At 41.0% G+C, this 18,910-nt stretch overlaps 1 pseudogene; it reads left to right on the top strand.

Annotated features, from left to right (window-relative positions):
* The window catches only part of LOC135218234 (uncharacterized), a 13,671-nt pseudogene extending 3,044 nt beyond the window's left edge, over nt 1–10,627 (top strand).
* The last annotated feature ends 8,283 nt before the right edge of the window (nt 10,628–18,910 follow it).

The following is an 18,910-nucleotide window of genomic DNA, read 5'->3' as shown; positions in this document are numbered from 1 at the left end:
ACCAAACAGGACTGAACGCCATTTATCGGTTGCCTATACAACTAACACTCATCGCAAAATCGTATCTCAAATATTTCGTTGTATATCAAAGCTTGTATTTTCGCAATTTTCTGTTATATCTCAAAACATTCATATATTGGGCAATCGTATGTCAAGTTTCCAATGTAATTTGATCAGAGAGAGCCGAGAGAGACAAGAGAGATGAGAGAGACGCTTTGGCAACAATGGTCTCGGGGATTGACGTACGTTTATTTTCTGAACAGATAGGACAGGGAAGTGTTCGTTTCATTAAACGGCCTCTGACTCATGGCAGGAAATGTTTTGTTGATACTAATATATAAGCCTATTTAAAGATACATTTATACTTTATTAGTCTATATGATACGTAAATAGTAATCAGCTGTTCTTGTAGCCCTCAAGATTTTGCAAAATCACTCCAGGTTGTACATAAAACTTCAAGAATTTGTGTGTCACCAGAGGATTACAATAGTAGTTTTTACCTCAGAACCAGCATTCTTTTATGAAGGGAAAAATAACGTCCAGGTTGTACATAAACTACAGGAAAAACAACATGTAGTGTAAACCAAAGGATTACAGTAAGGTTTTTTATAAACTTTTTATTAGTTTAAGACATATTTCCAAGCGTCGTTCCGGATTTACGACGATTTTCGGGGCTTACGCACGTCTCAAAGAACGACCCCCCCGTCGTACCCGGGGACTGCCTGTATCCTAATAATTTCTTTTTGTCACATGTAGAAACATACGTATAGCAAAAGAAAGTCCAAATTATATCTGTCATGATTGTTCACAAAAATGAAGCCTTGAGTAGGGCAGTACTGCATATATGACTTTGATCTTGTTGAAAATCAAAAGAATACCAGGAGTCCCATGACAATTAATAAAAAATTTAAATATGTATAAAAAAGGGTAAATCTACTACAATAAGCCTTGAAAACTTAACTTTTCATTTTGCTTTTACTTTTCAATAAAAGTAAATGACATGAAAAATATGATATGTACTTTCATCTGCAAGGTAGAGGTGGCATGGCTGACTTCTAAGCTACACAATGTACATATGAGGTTTTAAAATCCATTTCATAGTCTGCTATATAAATCTCAATTAACCAAAATAATCATTGACAGTTTTCTCACACTTATGTACACTTGAGAGACTTCTTTAGTTGCCATGCAATACAAATGATCTATTAGGGAGAACAAAAGGCTACAGAAGCACGAGACAAATATCACCCATGACCGACATTTATGGAAATTTATCATGTACTATACATCTATCACTTGAAGACACAACAGTATCAGATCAAAAATTTTATACTGTTAACAGCTGGTTTTAAGGAAAACAAATACATGCATCCAACAATGACCAAAGGAACTAGCATCAATCACAGCATCTATTGAATTCTATTAACAGAAAATTAAGAATATGCACCATATACAATCTACCACACTAGTTATCCAAGGGAGTAAAATAAGTTGAGTACAAGTCATTCCTGACTAGTTATCATCTTATCTTAGAAACAATGCTTCAGTAGATGGAAATATAATATTAACTATTGCTGACCCAGCTATACAAAAAATTATGATTGGGTCTACATAATGACACAACAGTATGTACTACTGCAATTCTATCTAGCATAGTTTAGTATATGATACGAATGTTCTTAGTCAGGTTGAAAATTTATTCTCACAACATTTTTAGAAGGAATATGATTGTATGTGACAAGCAAACAAATCACTCTTGGTCAATAAATACTATAAAAGGTTTTCTATTCTTGAATGCACCCACAAATAGCTCTGCAGTCTGTCAGTTCATGATAAACTATTCAGTCTCATCCTTGAGCACAACTTCTTTTCTGTCCACTTCATCAGATTTTTACTTTTATAACAGAAACCTCATTACATAACCTTAAAACTTTAATTCATTTAGTATAAAAATCTGGAATTTTATACTACACCACATTTCTTAAGAACATATGAATGCATATCTTAAAAAAATCTGTTGGCAACTGTGGATCCAGAATAAACTAATGAATAATATTGCATGTTTAAAAAGAAAAAAAAAGACTATTTTGAACATTTGTCAGTAAAAATTTTTTCATTTCAGAATAATTCAGTAATCAATTTTTATTTTGACAGTCATTATCAAAACAACTGTAGTTTTCAAAAATTAACATTTTCAACCAGTAATTAAAGGATACTAAAAATTTCCAGATGAGACTCCTCTACAAGCATTTAAGAAAGCAAGAAATTTGGAGACTTCTTGCTCTCTGGAAATTGCCACATTCATAAAAACAAAAAAAAAAATCTTCTATAGTTACGCTACCCCAGCCATTTTGAATACTACTACTTGACCTTTTCATTCTCTAATCTAGTCAAGTCTCTAATGACTTGTTTGTCAGCTGTTTTATAAAACTCATATTATCCTTCATGGGGCCCTGCAACCTTATTTTTCTAATCTTAATAAGGGCTCTATTAAGTAACTAAATGCCACATCATTTACCGTTCCTTCTTTCATGCAGACATCCTCCAATTTATGCTTAGTCTCTCCAGCCACTAATTTCTTTAAATTAATTTTTTATTTTCTGCTTTACATACTTTGCCCTTTTCACATCTTTCTATATTTCAACATCCACTCTGCTATACCAAATATTTCCTTTCTTCCATCTACAATGTAAAGATTCAGATTCCATCCCAGTATCATTTTATTATTTTTTTCTTCTCAATTGCAACAGACCTCCCAGCTCTTCTCACTCTGGTTCTTTCTGTCCTTTTTCATCTGTCCTTTGTACTATGTCAGAGATTGTGAGCTTCCTTTTTTTATTAAAATGCACCCGCCCTGTACAACAGTTTTCCCACTATAATGTCTATCTCAACACATATACACTGTTTATACCTCTTCCTAGCTTATGAATCACATACAGTACTTATCATACTGCATTTTTGTATTTCTTCCAGTGCTTACTCCAATTCTAAATTTTGTAAGTTTTGTGACTTTCTTTTCATGCTCCTCCATGAATTTCTTAGTTTCAGTATGAATATTCTTTTCACTGTTTCTTTAATTACCATCAACTCATAACATTATAATAGTAACTTGCCTGAAGTAACAGTATAGTATCCCTTTCCTTGATGCTAATCACATCATAAAATCTATTTATATTTCAGCTACTCCAGTTTCATATTTTACCAATTTCCCTCTGAGCTTCTGAATCACCAATTAGTATCCTTAGTGAGTTGCAAATGGAATGTGAAATAGCTAATGTTTGTAGATGATACAGTGCTGATTAGGAATAAAGAAGGGAAACTGCATAAAACAAGTACTATACACTAGGCTCAAGCAGAATTCCAGTGCATACTTCTCACTCACGAGTTTCACTCTCATAGCAAAAACCATAAATCATTTCATGATCTTTCTCAATTCCAACTCTATAGGTTTCCAACAAGTGGAACATCTTCCATAAAATTCATTGAAACATGTTGCTTTTTTTTGGCTCTAAATTTGAGTAAGCTTTCTTGACTTTACTAATAATTGCTACGTATTTAGTGGATTTCACCATGTTCCATGTTTATAATTGACAGACAAACTTTTTCAGAAATCCTCCAGCAAATTTAACTTTAGAATAGGATGGCCTTGATGGTTTCACCCTCAAAAATAAGTATACCAGTGTGCTGAGGGGCCATCTCTCTTCTATACTTTGCTCTCCGAGCATGAACATGTAGCACAAGTGTTTGTTTTAATGACTACCAACCTTTCTCAATCCCTAGTCCCTAAAGTTCTTTTTCCTCTACCATCCCAGCCAATAACCCACAATTCACCAAGCCTGGCCAATATGTTATAAGGCCTTGCTTGTACAGTATTTCAAGCTCAGCCTTTAATTAGATGTCTCATTCAACACTACTGTTTTTTTTTTTTTTTATTTAGAATTGTCCTCAATACTACTTTTGACTGCCAAGTCTCTTCAGTTATGATTCTCTCTTCCCATTGTATCTTTGGTACCTATCATGCACCATGAGTATCATGGAATACACGATCCCTCATCAACCCCTACCAAGTAAAATTTATAGGCAAAAACTCATTTGCCCTTTTCCTTCCATTACTGTTTCTCAAAGAGATTCATTAAACTATTTATATTTGTTATTCTCACTTCAATTTCTATTTCTGTTCCTATACAGGATTTATTATGTGAGCAATAATACGTAGTACAAGACACTTCAACTTGACTGCAATGACCCTACAACGGGTAATAAAATCAATTAAGTAATGAAGATTTACTTCTAGCCTACATGTTACCCTGGAGCCGACTTATATCACTTATAGTGTAGAGCTATTCCATATAAAGTAATTACCTGTTAATCCTAACCCTTATTTAAAATATTAATTTACTCATCACTTTTTAAAGATGTATCTGCAAGATGAATTACTGTACTTATAAAAATATGTACAATACAGTAGTGTACAGTACAGCCTAAACAAAAATGTAGCCAATTGCGGTAATTCTGCCATATTTATGCTTAAAAGATAAGTAAAATACACACTCTACAGTACAAAAAAAGACCATAAACATCTTTATTTTTTGTACGTGAAGTTACAAAACACAACACGTTTACTACTTTCCTTAATGAAAAAATATATAGTAACACAACATTTCTGAATTAATTACAATATACTGTACACGCAGTCCCCAGGTTAACGGCGGTCTCAGTTACGGCATTTCGACTTTACGGCATTTGGCCCATGGCACCACGACGTAAGCAGTTTTACAGCACCACAACAAAGTTTTATGCTGCTTACAGTTTTACGGCACTGTACCCAGTTTTTATGCACCGTAACCCAATTTTACAGTGTTATGGTGCCATTAGCACCAATTACAAGCAGTCCCCAGTTATCAGCAATCCGGTTTTATGGTGCTAGACGGACGGTAATTTGATGGAGCCAAAAGGCCAAGCTCCAGTTATCGCGCCTCATAATAGAAGTTATGGCGCCATAACATACTAACAGAGGGCACTTACGACGCTGATAACCGGTTATTGGCACCATAAAACGCCGTTATGGCGCCATAAATCGTTTGGAATTTTGGTTAATGGCAGTTTTTTGCTTATTGGTACCCCAGAAACAGAACCCACGCCCCACCCCCACCGATAACTGGGGACTGACTGTATTCCCTTTACAGTGGAACCCCGTACTCATGTTCTCAAGATTTGCAGACTCACGTATTTGCAGATTTTCTGTGAACCTTATCTAACCATTTGCTGGAAAACATGTGTATTTGTAGTATTTTCCTGATGAAATATCCACAAAATTACTGTATATTTTCATAACAATTTCATTGATTAAAGGCACTTTTTGTGATGAACCTATTAAAAAAAAAACACGGTAGTATAAGCATTTTAGTGGCTTCGCTGAGTTTGAACTAACCAAATATGTAGGTAGATCTTAGCATTTTTATAGGGGTTTCTAAGTATTTGTGGATTCTAGCTATTTGTGGGGGTCTGAAATGCATCCCCCACGAATACGGAGGGGTCCACTGTCTTATGCATTATGATGTTCTGGTTTAAGGCACTTTTCAGGTTACAGCACGCCGTCTGGACAGAACCCTAGCCGTTAAAGTGGGGACTGCCTCCTGCCTTAAATAAAAACCACTAAAAATGCTGTACCACAGAGGGGGGAGTGGGGTAGAGTAGCGCATATTTATGTACCCTAACATGATGCATACATATCACGTACACACACGCATACATAAAGACTGAAAAAAATTTATGTAATGCCACATTAATGCTTTTACAGATTGAACCTGTGCAAGAGCCCTGAGCTGTGGCTTGCTTAATTTTCATCATTATCACACCCTTTATTAAGTACAATACTGTACGTTTAATTACATTAAAAAATAATGTCCAATAAAAATATTGTACCCGAGAGGGAGAGAGAGAGAATGGACAATGCATTTATATATTGTTCTGTAATATGACGCTTGTGAATATATAGAAACACAAACGTAAATAGACTAAAATTTTGTTTTACCTCGAACACAACAAATACAGATAACAATGCATTAAATACAGTAGACATCAATCAAAATGCCAAACCATGTGCATTAGATAATGTATGTATATATAAAATTTTGTGTACTAATCTGACCTTGAAGATAATGGTGTGAAGTGGTAGGATGAAGGGCAAAGGCACTCCTATGCCACAAATCTTAAGAATATCAGAGCAAACCTTACTGTAAACTTGAAGGCAGCAGTATGCAGCAGTATTCAGAGTTGTTGCTGGTGCACAATCTACTAAGCAGACTGCAAACTTAAAAGAAGTACATATTCCCTCTGGTATGCCAAAGTTATTTAACTGTTCATGTTAAATTCCACTTATTGTTCAATTCCAAAAAAAAAAAAAAAAAAAAACTATAGTAACGAACATCATTTTCTTCATTAGTAACAGATGAAGATGAGCTGCTGTCACCCCTTTCTTAACTGAAATCTTCAGCTAAAAAAGCCTTCTGGACAGATTCAACAGACTATAAACCCGAGAGAGCTCCAAAGGGAAACCAGCCTGCAGAGAGACGGGTTTATGGGAGTGAAAAAGGTGAACAATAAATAAATATGATTGAAAATAAAACTGATACACCTGAATTCAGGATACATTAGCAGACACCAGGAATTAATTAAATATTGGAGATCAGAAGAGTCTACAACTACACTATGTACAATATTCCAAGTTTTTAGTTGTAGCAAAGATAAAATTCCTAACAAACTTCCAACCAAACTGAGTTGTATTAAGCCTGATACTAGAAAACAATAGTTTGCAGTAGCAGCCAGCCCATCTTTTCGGAAACGGAGGAAGCAACATTATGCACCATGCTCCCCCACTTTTTGCAGGGATAAAATTCAAGAACCCAGCACAGAAAATGCAAATCTGTGAAAATGCAAAATCCCCTCTAAAACTGCTTATAATTGCCAAATATACCCTGTACCCCTGAAACTAAAATGTTTTTAACTGCCTATTTTAACAATTCACTATCTAATTTAATAGAAAAAAAATTAGTCATTGTGGTAAAATAAACCTGTTTCATATTAGTGGTCTCTATAGCTTTTGTTTACTTTCGTGGTTCCTTGCTGACGTGTCTCGTATTACAGCTATAGACTCGCCAGATTATGGTACTTGCTTGTTTCTTTGTATATGTTTACTTATGATGCCCTTTGTATGTTATATGCTTTGTGTATATTCTTGGTTATACTGTCATTCATAGGGAGTGTGATTTATGTACCTTCTTAGTTAACTCAAGTGTTTATTTATGTTTATGTCTGTATTCAAACAACGTGTTTTTTTTATTTGCAGTGTACTACTGTAGTGGAATTGTTTACTGAATAAAACCTGATTCTGGTTACACCGGGTTTACTTCAATTTATTCAGTAAAACAATTCAATCGCCATGGAACGGCTTCTACGCCCTCCCCAGTTCGAGGTGGACCCTGACTCTGCCCAGGCCGCCAAGGAGTGGACACACTGGCTGAGGACATTTACAAACTTCGTTCAAGCAGTGCAGCTGACTACCCCTACACTTGACAAACTGGTTCTTCTCACTAACTATGTGGCTCCTAGTGTGTGACTTTACTTCTGAGTGTGAGACTTATGAGAAGGCTGAAGAGGTTCTGGACATCTTTGCTACGTGAAACCAAAGAACGAAATATTTGCCAGACATTTACTTGCCACTCGCAGGCAGAACTCAGGTGAGTCCCTGGATCAGTTCCGCAGGCACTGAAGCTACTTGCTAAGGACTGCCAATTCAAAAGTGTAACTGCGGAGGAAGCGTGTGACAGTTATGTTCGGGATGCCTTCATTAATGGTTTTGGTCTCGTGTGCAATACACCAGCGTCTGTTGGAGAATAGGACATGAACTAAATACTGCTTATGAACAGGCCCGCACTCTGGAAATGGCCCCAGAAAAGCATTCAGCCTCCTACTCTTCAGCAGAACCTGTCAATGCTGCTGTGTCAGCAGTGAGTCGAGAGGAGGAATCATCTAGTGCTGAAAATAACAGTGAGTCTGTTTCTGCTGCTACTTCTGGTGCTCGATGTTTTATTTGTGGGAACAACCGCATCCCGGCTCAGTGTCCTGCTAAAGACGCAGTGTGTTTGAAATGTAAGAAGCAAGGGCATTATGCTAGGGTGTGCCGCTCTGTGAAACAGGTGAGTGGCTCTTCTAGCCCAAAACATTCCGCAGCAATGCTAGCTTCAATAGTGGGGGGCCTCCCCTAAGTGTCTTGAAAAATCCATACACCTCTCAAGCTTAATGGTAGCTCTGTCAGTGCCCTTATTGATACTGGGAGTTCGGACAGCTTTGTGCGTCATGATGTAGTGGACCTAAACAAACTAACTATGTCTCCAGAGCATGGAAAAGTCTCTATGGCTGATGAATCCCTGTCCTCAAACATCTTAGGTGTGTGCACTGTGGACTTGGAGTTGCAAGGAGAGACTTATCACGGTGTTGAACTCAAGTGTTACAAAGCTTATGTATGATGTGATACTAGGGCATGACTTCCTGAGGAAACATTCTGGTCTGGAAATGGATTTTGGAGGAGAAAAACCTCCCTTGAAGATATGTTCACTAGGTGTTGTTAAGAAGTTCATTGAAACCGAGACTAGCGTATGATGTCGGAAGGAATAATAAGGCCTAGTAATTCTCCTTGGAGGGCTCAAGTGCTGGTGACATCAGGGGAGAATCAGAAAAGGAGGATGGTTTATTGATTACTCTCGTACCATAAAACAGGTTCACTGAGCTTGATGCCTACCCCCTGCCAAATATCGATGAGATGGTGAACAACATTGCAAGGTACCAGATGTTCAGTACCTTAGATCTGAAAAGTGCTTAAACATCAGGTTGCAATAAGAGAAGAAGAGAGACCGTACACTGCATTTGAAGCTGGGGGCAAAACTTTATGAGTTCAGTCGCATTCCATTTGGAGTGAAAAATGGAGTAGCAGCTTTTCAACGTGTGCTTGACGAAATCCTTAAGAAAGAAAAAGTAAGTGGTACTTTTGCTTATGTTGACAATGTTACTGTGTGTGGTGAGACAGAGGAGGAGCATGACCAGAATTTACGGAGGTTTTTGAAGGTGGCTGAGGAGTACAACCTCACTCTAAACCACAACAAGTGTGACTTCAAAGTCAGATCCATTAAATTACTTGGGTATTCAGTAACGAATGGGGAAATCAAACCCGATCCGGAACGCTTGCAACCACTGTGGAATCTTTCACCCCCTAAAGATGCAGCTTCTCTTCGCATGACCATGGGATTGCTTGCACATTACTCAAGATGGATACCAAAATTTTCAGAGAAAATCCGCCCTCTCACACAAGCCAATGGTTTTCCTTTGTCCACTGAAGCAGTGCTAGCTCTCGGGAACTTGAAGAAAGACATTGCTAGTGCGGTGGTAACAGCCATTGATCCCTCCCTCTCTTTTCACTGTGGAAACGGACGCCTCTGATCATGCGATAGCAGCGACTCTGACCACAGAATGATCGCCCAGTGGCTTTCTTTTCCCGCACTCTCACTCGCAGTGAACAAGGACATTCCTCAGTCGAAAAGGAGGCTTATGCCATAGTGGAGGCATTGAGGAAAGTGGAGACACTACTTAATTGGACACCACTTCAAGCTCATTACTGACCAACGTAGTGTAAAGTTATGTTTTTGACTCTAAATCAAACAGTAAAATAAAGAATGACAAAATAGTGAGGTGGCGAGTTGAACTCTCATGTTTCACTATGACTATAGTATACCGTCCAGGAACAGAAAACATACCAGCTGATGCTCTCTCCCGCATCTGTGGTGCACACTACTTCTGATAAACTCCAGAATCTTCATGAAATCCTATGTCACCCTGGGATATCTCGCATGAATGACTTTTGTCCCGGGGCGGAATCTACCCTACTCAGTAGAAGAAGTGAGGAAATTTTACCACCTCTTGCCAAGTTGTGTTTAGAGCTCAAACCTCGATTCATCAAATCCTCGGGACAACTGATCAAAGCAACCCAGCCTTTCGAGAGGTTGAACTTAGATTTCAAAGGCCCAGTTCCCTCTCAATCTAGAAACAAGTACCTCCTCACAGTTGTGGATGAATTTTCAAGGTTCCCATTTGTTTTCCCTTGTGCTGATATGACCACTAGAACTGTCATGAGTTGTTTAGTGCAACTTTTTGCTTTGTTTGGCATGCCAGCGTACATCCATACTGACAGGGGTGCATGTTTTATGTCTGAAGAGCTGAAGGATTTCTGATGAAGTAAGGTGTAGCTACCAGTCGCACTACACCTTATAACAACCCTAAAGGGAATGGTCAGGCTGAAAAATATAATGGAGTTATATGGAAAACTCTGATATTAGCCCTTAGACAAGGAACCTTGATGTGTCTCAGTGGGAAACTGTTTCTCCCAGATGCTCTCCATTGTATACGCTCCTTGTTGTGCACTTCCACGAACTGTACTCCTCATGAGCGCCTTTTCCTGCATAGTAGAAGGTCCACCACTGGCCAATCGTTGCCTACTTGGCTCATCCAAGGAGGGCCTGCTCTCCTGAGACACCATGTAAGATACAGCGAAGAAACGACCCCTTGGTGGATATGAGGTTTGAAAATCATAGAGGCAAACCCCGAGTATGCTCATGTGAAGCTTCCAGATGGTAGGGTGACTACGGTTTCATTAAGACATCTTGCTCCTATGGCTATTGACAACCGTGAAAGTACAGATGCTGGGGTTCCTGTATCTCAGTCCGAGGTTCCTGAGGAATTGTCAGTTGCAAATGCTCCTCAGGAGATTGCACGCAGGTTCTCTCCCATGGTGGATATTGCTCTTCTCAGCATGAAACTCTTCAGGAATCCCGTACAGTCCCTCAACAGGTAGCCTCACCTCCTCCACTTCGAAGGGTCAGAGAGAGTGAGGCAACCTCCAAAGTAACCTTCAGGATTACTCCACGTGAACTTAACTGAGAAGGAAGAATGTGGTAAAAATAAACCTGTTTCATATTAGTGGTCTCTATAGCTTTTGTTTACTTTCGTGGTTCCTTGCTGACGTGTCTCGTATTACAGCTGTAGACCTCGCCAGATTATGGTACATTGCTTGTTTCTTTGTATATGTTACTTATGATGTCCCTTTGTATGTTATATGCTTGTGTATATTTCTTGGTTATACTGTCTTTCATAGGGAGTGTGATTTATGTACCTTCTTAGTTAACTCAAGTGTTTATTTATGTTTATGTCTGTATTCAACAACGTGTTTTTTATTTGCAGTGTACTACGGTAGTGGATTTGTAATGATTGGTTTACTGAATAAAACCTTGATTCTGGTTACAACCGGGTTTACTTCAGTCATAATTTTAGATACAGTCCATAGTAAAACGTGTAAATTGGTGAATGTGCTGCGTAAAAGTGAAAGATATGTTACACAAAAAGCTGCCATAAAGTGAAGCACAAAAAAGCGGGGGTCCTCTATACATATATGCTTCTCACAAGTCAATTTCTTATCAAAAGATACACCTAAAATCTTAAAAGTTACTGATGTTTATCAGCATCGATAAGCAGGTAATGGCATCAATGAGTGGTTTATTGGTGTTTAGGTCGTAAACGCCATTTACAGTACTACCATGATAATCTGCGATTTTCAGTTATTGGTGCTTGGCCAGGACTGGAACTTCCAGTAACTGGGGACTGCCTGTACATTTAACATAAAGCAGGATGCAGAGGCAATAGTGTCCTAGATCAACTAAAAATCACACTTTGAGTTTTAGAAGGGCTAGGCCTCACGCCCCAAAGCCTACTACACTCATGAACTTGAGCTAGATCCCTGTTCAAGGATTCTGCAAACAGAACCTAAGGTACAGAGAAGGAACAACAGCTAGAATACGTAATAACTCAATCTTACGTGATTCGAGTTGCGTGAATTCACATTAGCACAAACTTTTCATTGGGACCTAACTAATTATCATATGTGAGTATTTCACAGACACGCGAATGCAAAGGCAACATTTTCAAATCCCGGAGAAACCCTGAGAGGTGTTTGTTCAATTTTCTTTATGTAATTTATAAGTTTTCAAGCTTTTGAGTGTGAATTAGATACATAACAGCAGTCCCCCCAATTTTTAGTTGTGGCCCCACCAAGAACGTAACCCTGCTGATAACCGGGATGATAACGGTGGCATAGCTTAATCTTAATTGATCTATTTCTACCTTTACCTTCTACGTATAGTATTTCCCAAATGACCAGAGCTCTCTGGTCATTTGGCAGTTCCCGGTTATCATCGGACTCAGTTAAGGGTGGCAGTCTGGTTTCATGACGCTTGTCTAGTGCCATAATATTGGCAATTTTCAGCACCATAATGCACCAATGTCCGGTTATCGGCACTGATAATAGAGTTATGGCACTGATACATACCTAACAGAGGAGCCATTAACTGGTTATCAGCAACATAAGCACCATAAATAGCCTAGTTTCGGTTAATGGCAATTTTAGTTTATCATCAAGCCCATTCGAATGGAACCCCCACCCATAACTGGGGACTGCCTGTATTAAATATCAAACTTAGCATGAGCCAAATAAGCTGTATACATAATTTAAATAAATCTCCTGTACTGTTTGATGCATTTTTTTTTATTTCTTATATGCAAATGTTACCTTTTAAACCCTAAAAATTTGTAATCAATCCTAGTGTTCATCAACCCCTTTATAGACCATTAAGCCTTTACTGACCCCTTAGATAGTCGTCCTATCTTAGGGAATGATATCTACCACTTTGGAGACCCCTGCTCAAAGGGACAGAAGAATTATTATTAGCCACTACACAACATCAACAGGAGGTTCCCAGTTTTCATTATTCATCCCTGTCACTTTTTTGTTGAATCTGGATGAGAGGATACTACAAGGCTAAAGGTGGAGCTAGAAGAGCGAAATGTTAATATATTTTAAGTCATGGTTTTTATATATAAAAAAAATAATCAGTTCAACATATCACCATATCTGATAGGATTACTATGTGAAAAGTAAAGTGAGAATGTAGTATATACAGACAGTCCTCGCTTATCAGCGATCCAATTTTATGGTGCTTGTCTAGTGCCGAAAACTGCAGATTTTCGGTGCCGAAAACTGCAGATTTTCGGTGCCGAAATCTGCCAATTTCAGGTTATCAGCATCGATACATAACTAACATAGGCACCATTAACCATTATCAGTGCCAAAATCTGGTTATTGGAGCAGATTTTCAGTTATCAGAATTTTCACTTTAATCATCAAGGTGTCAGAATGGAGCCCCCAACCGCGATAACCGGGGACTGCCTGTAATCCTTTTGTTCAGAAAAATTTTGACTGCTACCACTTAAAGGGGTTTCAGGTTTACTGGTATTTGTGAAATACCATGACTGGCAAGTACAAGACTTCAACCATGGCTTTTTAGGAATGTTACAGGAGAATGTTCAAGAATCTGAAGCTTCAACTCTTCATTGGAGGATTACTGAAGAAGCCATAGTTCCTAGCAGTAAACAGGGCTCAAAATTGATTTTTGGCAGTACTAGGTGGTGTAATAGGCTTACTACGATTTAAGGCGGCTTTAATATATATTGCAGCTTTTGCTATTAAGGCATAGCCCAATGCTGTGCAGAGTCTATTGACTTGTAAAGAAAAAAAAAAACTGCTTCATTTTGGTACTGTAAGCATTTTCATTTTGTAATTAGTCCTTGGTCGACAATGCAATTAGTTATCTGGAGTAGAAGTGCTTTTTACCATGTCCAGCTTCAGAAGAAGAACAAGAGCTACTAACTTTGGTGTTTATATAGACTTTGGAAGGATGGCCAACCCAAAAAGCATTTATAGCACAACAAAGTTTGGGGCGTATAGTATATGGATGAAATGGTAATCTCTCATCTCTATAAAAAAAATTACAGCTCTCATCTTTGCTGTTGCTAGAAAGCCACATCTGGGAAGTCATTTGTTCATTTTAATTTTTGCTGTATCTGTCAGAAGGCAGATACACATTAAAACCATTTGAGAGCTCCTAAAACGGTTCTCCATCTCTTTCAAATTAAACATTTATATATTTCTAATTTCACTAGCCTTAATACTTCTTCATGACTCAGAATGTCAAAGTACTTCACTTTCCATCCTCTTCTTAAGGATTCATTCATATTTTGTTTTTGAGCAGGATACACACCATAATTTCTGGGCTCAGCCTGTGTTGCTCCGTGGAATGTATCCTTGATCCTCATTTCTAAGGCATAAATTATTGCTATATATACCAGAGAAAAAAGAGAAACAATAGTGCCAGAATATTCTGGCTCGCTTACCTTTTAATAAAGGTGTCGGTATAGTAAAAGAACGAGTGGAAACCACTACCAGAGATCCCTTGCCAATTAGCTTCCTCCTCCGCCAAAATCCCCCCACCTACAGAGGAGCCAAACCAAAGCCCCCGCTACCCGCTACTACTATAGTGAGCGTCTCTGGCGTCATTCCTTTCGATAGCATCGTTAGCGTCACACGCATTTTTGTTCTGTGCTGTGCTTTTTGTTCTCGTTTGAATTTTTTCTGATCCAAGATGGCTCAAGCTTCTGCATCCAAGTTAAGTACTGCTTTTAAGGTTTAGATCTCCTTTATGAAGATCTCCATCGTTTTTTGAGTCTTAGAAGTGAGGTAGCGGGAGCATCATTGTTCCCGCGCCGCCTTCTCCCGACTCGTCGACCGCATGGCGGTTTCACATGCTCCATTTGGTCCCCTATACCATCTGGGCAACCGATGTTTAGCAGTATTTTCCCTTATCTCTACAATTCATCCATATTTAATGCAGTTAGCTTGGTTTTATACATCCTAGCCCTTCACGGGGGTTGTATCGCTCCGACCGCATGTTTCGGATCTTAGCCAAGCCTAGTCAGATCTCTATTCCCTGTTGTTAGGAGTTATGTCCCTCATACCTTACGTTGGGACCTTGTTCTTTCGTAATTTTGTCCTTCCGCTCCCTAGTCGCCCCCTTGCCCCCGATTCTCTCGGTACAGCATACTGACTAGCCGCGTGAATGCCAAGGCTAACACACCCAAATCGTCAGATCTGCGATTAGCCTAGCCATTCCAGGACATAACTTCTCTCATCCTTTTTGTTACTTCATCTTTCCACCCTGTGTTAGCTAGTCTGTTATCCCATTATTTTTATTATTATATTGATATTATTTTGTGCTGCTATGCTTCGCGGCTTTGGGTTGGCCTATAGGCCTCCCCTCGCTCGACTGGTCTTTCACACCGCGTGTCTGTTCACCGGCTGAGAAGGTTTCCAGTTGATCGTGTACGAGCCACCCTGTTACCGACCTCCCACCTCTCTTCCCCTCTCCCCCTCTACCTACCCGCTCACCCACCTCGGTAGGGTGGCGACTCGCTCGCTACTCAGCTAGCCTATCCGAGTCTACATAGGTAAAGGGGGGATTGTCCTTGGGGAGGGAGGGGGACACACTCGGTGCTCAGGCATACCGTACCCAGCCGCCTTACTACACAGGGTTTAGGGACTCGTCCCTCCCCCTCCATCCACCAACCGAGGTGGGCCTCTAGGCATGGGAGCCGGGGACTCCCCCCCTTCCACCCTTTGTATAACTACTTCCCTACACAACCCCCCTCGCGTCTGTAACCCTTCTACTCGCTCCGGCGGTCTCAGACCCCGGCTGACGCCGGCTCTGACCTTGAGAATGGGATTTTTTCAGACTTAAGGCTCCGGCCTTACCATGGAGCTCTATTTTAGTTTATATTCTGTTTTATTATATATACATAGTATATATATATATATATATATATTATATCCTTTTCCATAACACACACACACACATATTATGTCTTTTCTGGGCTCAGCTCGTGTCGCTGCGCGAAATTTAATCTATTATTTCTAGGGTAAATGTACTAACACATACCAGAGAATAAATAAAATAAAGAAAAAGGTCAGTATAACTGACTCGCTCACCCTCCAGGAGGGTGTCGGTATGAACACTAGGCGAGTGAGACCACTACCACGAAGACCAAATGCCAATAGAAAATCTCCCACTACAAAAACCCTCCATGAGGGGAGCCGACCCACAGAGTGAGCAGCTCGTACTACTACTACTCCATCCCATGCTGCCGACTGCTGCGCCTCTGGTGGCCATCCTTTTCAGTTAGCGCACACGAGTCACACGTGATATTTTTTCTCTCTGTGTTTTTTGTGCCCTTTCGTGGATTTATCTATAATGGAGCGTGCAGCTATCGCAGCAGCTAAGTTAAGTACTCAGTATTTATGGTTAGTTGGTTTTTTCCGGCCCTGAGACAGTATTTGCCGTTTTTTTTTAGTATAAATACGATCTCTGGGTCGGAAGCATGGCAGCATGGTTCTGCCTCGTGGTGGGTTCGTTCTTGGTCTCCCATACCTAGAACATCCCCTTATCTGTGTACGCTCTATATTATTATCCGCTTTACTTAGGGTGGTACTGTCTACTCAGGTTTGTCATGCTTGCATGTCTTTTACCTTACGTAGGCTTCTTCTGTCCAGACCCTAGTCCCGGCTCTTAGTATCGGCCTCTGACTAGCTTTGAGTGGTAGACTTGCCTTCGGGTTAGTCGTTCACTCCTGGATTTTTTCTCCTACTATATTGCTTTCTTTCTTTTATTTATTTATATTGTGTATTTTGTTTTAGTTAGGTTAGTTAGGCGTCTGGCTTAGCCTAGGTCCTGGCTCATTGAGCCTATACTACCGCTCATCAGTTCGGTTGCTTCCCTATAGTCATCTCTCTGATCAGTTTGGTTTTGACCCTGTGGGCCTATATGCTACCGCTTTTCAGTTCAGTTGCTCCCGATAGCATCTCTCTGATCAGTTGGTTTGTCCTAGGCTTAGTTGTCTTATTTTGGTCTTACCGCCTCGTGGTCACTACGTGATCACGAGACAGCCAGACGCCTGCCCAGTCACCTTTCCCCCCCCTCCCGCTCTTCCATAGAGTCGGGCGAGGGTGGGTCGGTCTGCCATGCTCGCTCCACGTACCCGAGGCCTGCCTCCTCCTCTCCTCTCCCCCCAGGCGGAGGGGCTAGGGAGTCGGGACAGACCCAGACTGGACTCGACCTCTCCGGCTTCTCGGTCCGGCCGGGTGGTACGTAGTGGGGGGGTACTGGTCCTTTCCCCCCCTCCGTTGCTACCTTGTCGCTCCGTGCTAGCTCGAGCCTGTATGTCTTCTCGCCCTTTCCCACCTTACTAGGGCTCCTTTCCTGACCGGAGTCCTGGTATCCAGTGGAAAGATGTTAGTCCACCCAGTAGAGTGGACCGGAAACATACAGTGGGTCCCTGCTAACCTTACCGTATTGCTGAGTTACTACACTTCCGCTACGCACTGGACTTGGTCCGGTTCGTTTGTGTTTTAGGTTAAGTGTTTTAGATTAACTATAAGTTTATCTTAAGTACCTTAAACCATCCCCCGTCCCCCCCTACTTACATGTCTTACCGGATCTCTCGGGATTATAGCCTATTCAGGCGATGCAGGGAGGGGTTATGCCCAAATTTTTCCGAAGCTACGGCATAAACAACGGAGTTTACTTCTGTCCTTTAGTCTGTAAGTGATACTCTTTAAGATACTCATGTGTCTTCCCACTTACAGGCCACCAACTGTGAGCATCCGGGATGCGCCGCCACACTTCAGGACCCATGTGGACACGAAGTTTGCCGGTCCCATGCTCCATGCGCGACTCCGCACGGGACATCCAGGTCTGGTACCATGAGACGTGTACCATATGTTACGATCTGGTGAGCCAGCTTTTGGACGGGGTAAAGTATTCCATCTCCAGTAACTGCTCCGCTTCTATTTTAGTGCTTAAGTTTTCATCATTCACTTTAACTTAAGGCATCTAGTTTAAGTTATACTTCAAGTTTTAGTTTTAAGTGATTCTTAAATCTAATCTACGCCCTCTCTTCCAGGCGCCGGCAGTGAGGGGACCGCACTGGCTACCCTGCGGGCCTGGGTCGGCGGTTTTGGGAAGAACGCCGCCAAGGGTATGCCCTACATCCTGGGAGAAAACGGTTGGCGGTATTAATCTTCCCCGGAGGCAAGGCGACAGGATACGTCGACCCAGTAGAGGCGGCCCCGACTATCGCCTTCATCCAACAACAGCTGGCTGCCTCATTAACTGATCAAGACCAGGATATCTCCACGGACGTCGCGACTCTAGATATTAATGTTGAACCTATGGTAGGTGTAGACGACCTGTTGGTCGAGGTAGGTAAGGTGGACACCCAAGGGTCACCCTTGGGCGTAACTGTTTCTTCTACTCCTGCAACCTCTCCATCCTTCCAAGGCTTTACGGGTGATGAATTGTATTCTCCTCCTGACGCTTCGGTTAGACCTAAGGTCAAGGGTAAAGCAGTGAAGACCTTGACTAAGACGTCATCGTCGTCTAAGAAGACGACCTCGGCTTCATCCTCCTCGCGTAAGTCTCCGGCTGGGAATCCCGGAGCAGACAGGTCTAAAGCTTCTAGCTCCGGCTCTAAGTCCTCGAGGAGTAAATCCTCCAGAGAGAGATCTCGCACTCCGGCAGAGTCCCACCAGTTCCGCTACCCTTGGTTCCGATTCAGAGCCACCCCTCCACCTCCGCAGCAGCTCCGGCTTTGGACTCCAATGCTGGCCTGTTGCAACAGGTGGGAGCGAACCTGGGTTTTTGGGTCCCTAAAGAGTAGCATGGAACAAATGATCTCTCGTTTGTCGGATAGGATTACTTCCCAAGACTCCATTATAGCCGGGCTGAGAGAAGCTCCTCTAGCCTCTCCTCCACTTTCCAATACAAGTGGAACTCAGCTTCCTCCGTATGACTCGCTACCTCCGTTCTCTATGAACAACCCATGGCGAGTAGTGTCATACGCCCCCTTCCAGGACGGTCTCATC

This window comes from Macrobrachium nipponense, chromosome 9 (assembly GCF_015104395.2).
Source record: "Macrobrachium nipponense isolate FS-2020 chromosome 9, ASM1510439v2, whole genome shotgun sequence".
Lineage (NCBI taxonomy): Eukaryota > Metazoa > Arthropoda > Malacostraca > Decapoda > Palaemonidae > Macrobrachium > Macrobrachium nipponense.
Note: the sequence above shows the minus strand (reverse complement) of the source record. Positions and strands in the feature narration are given on the sequence as shown.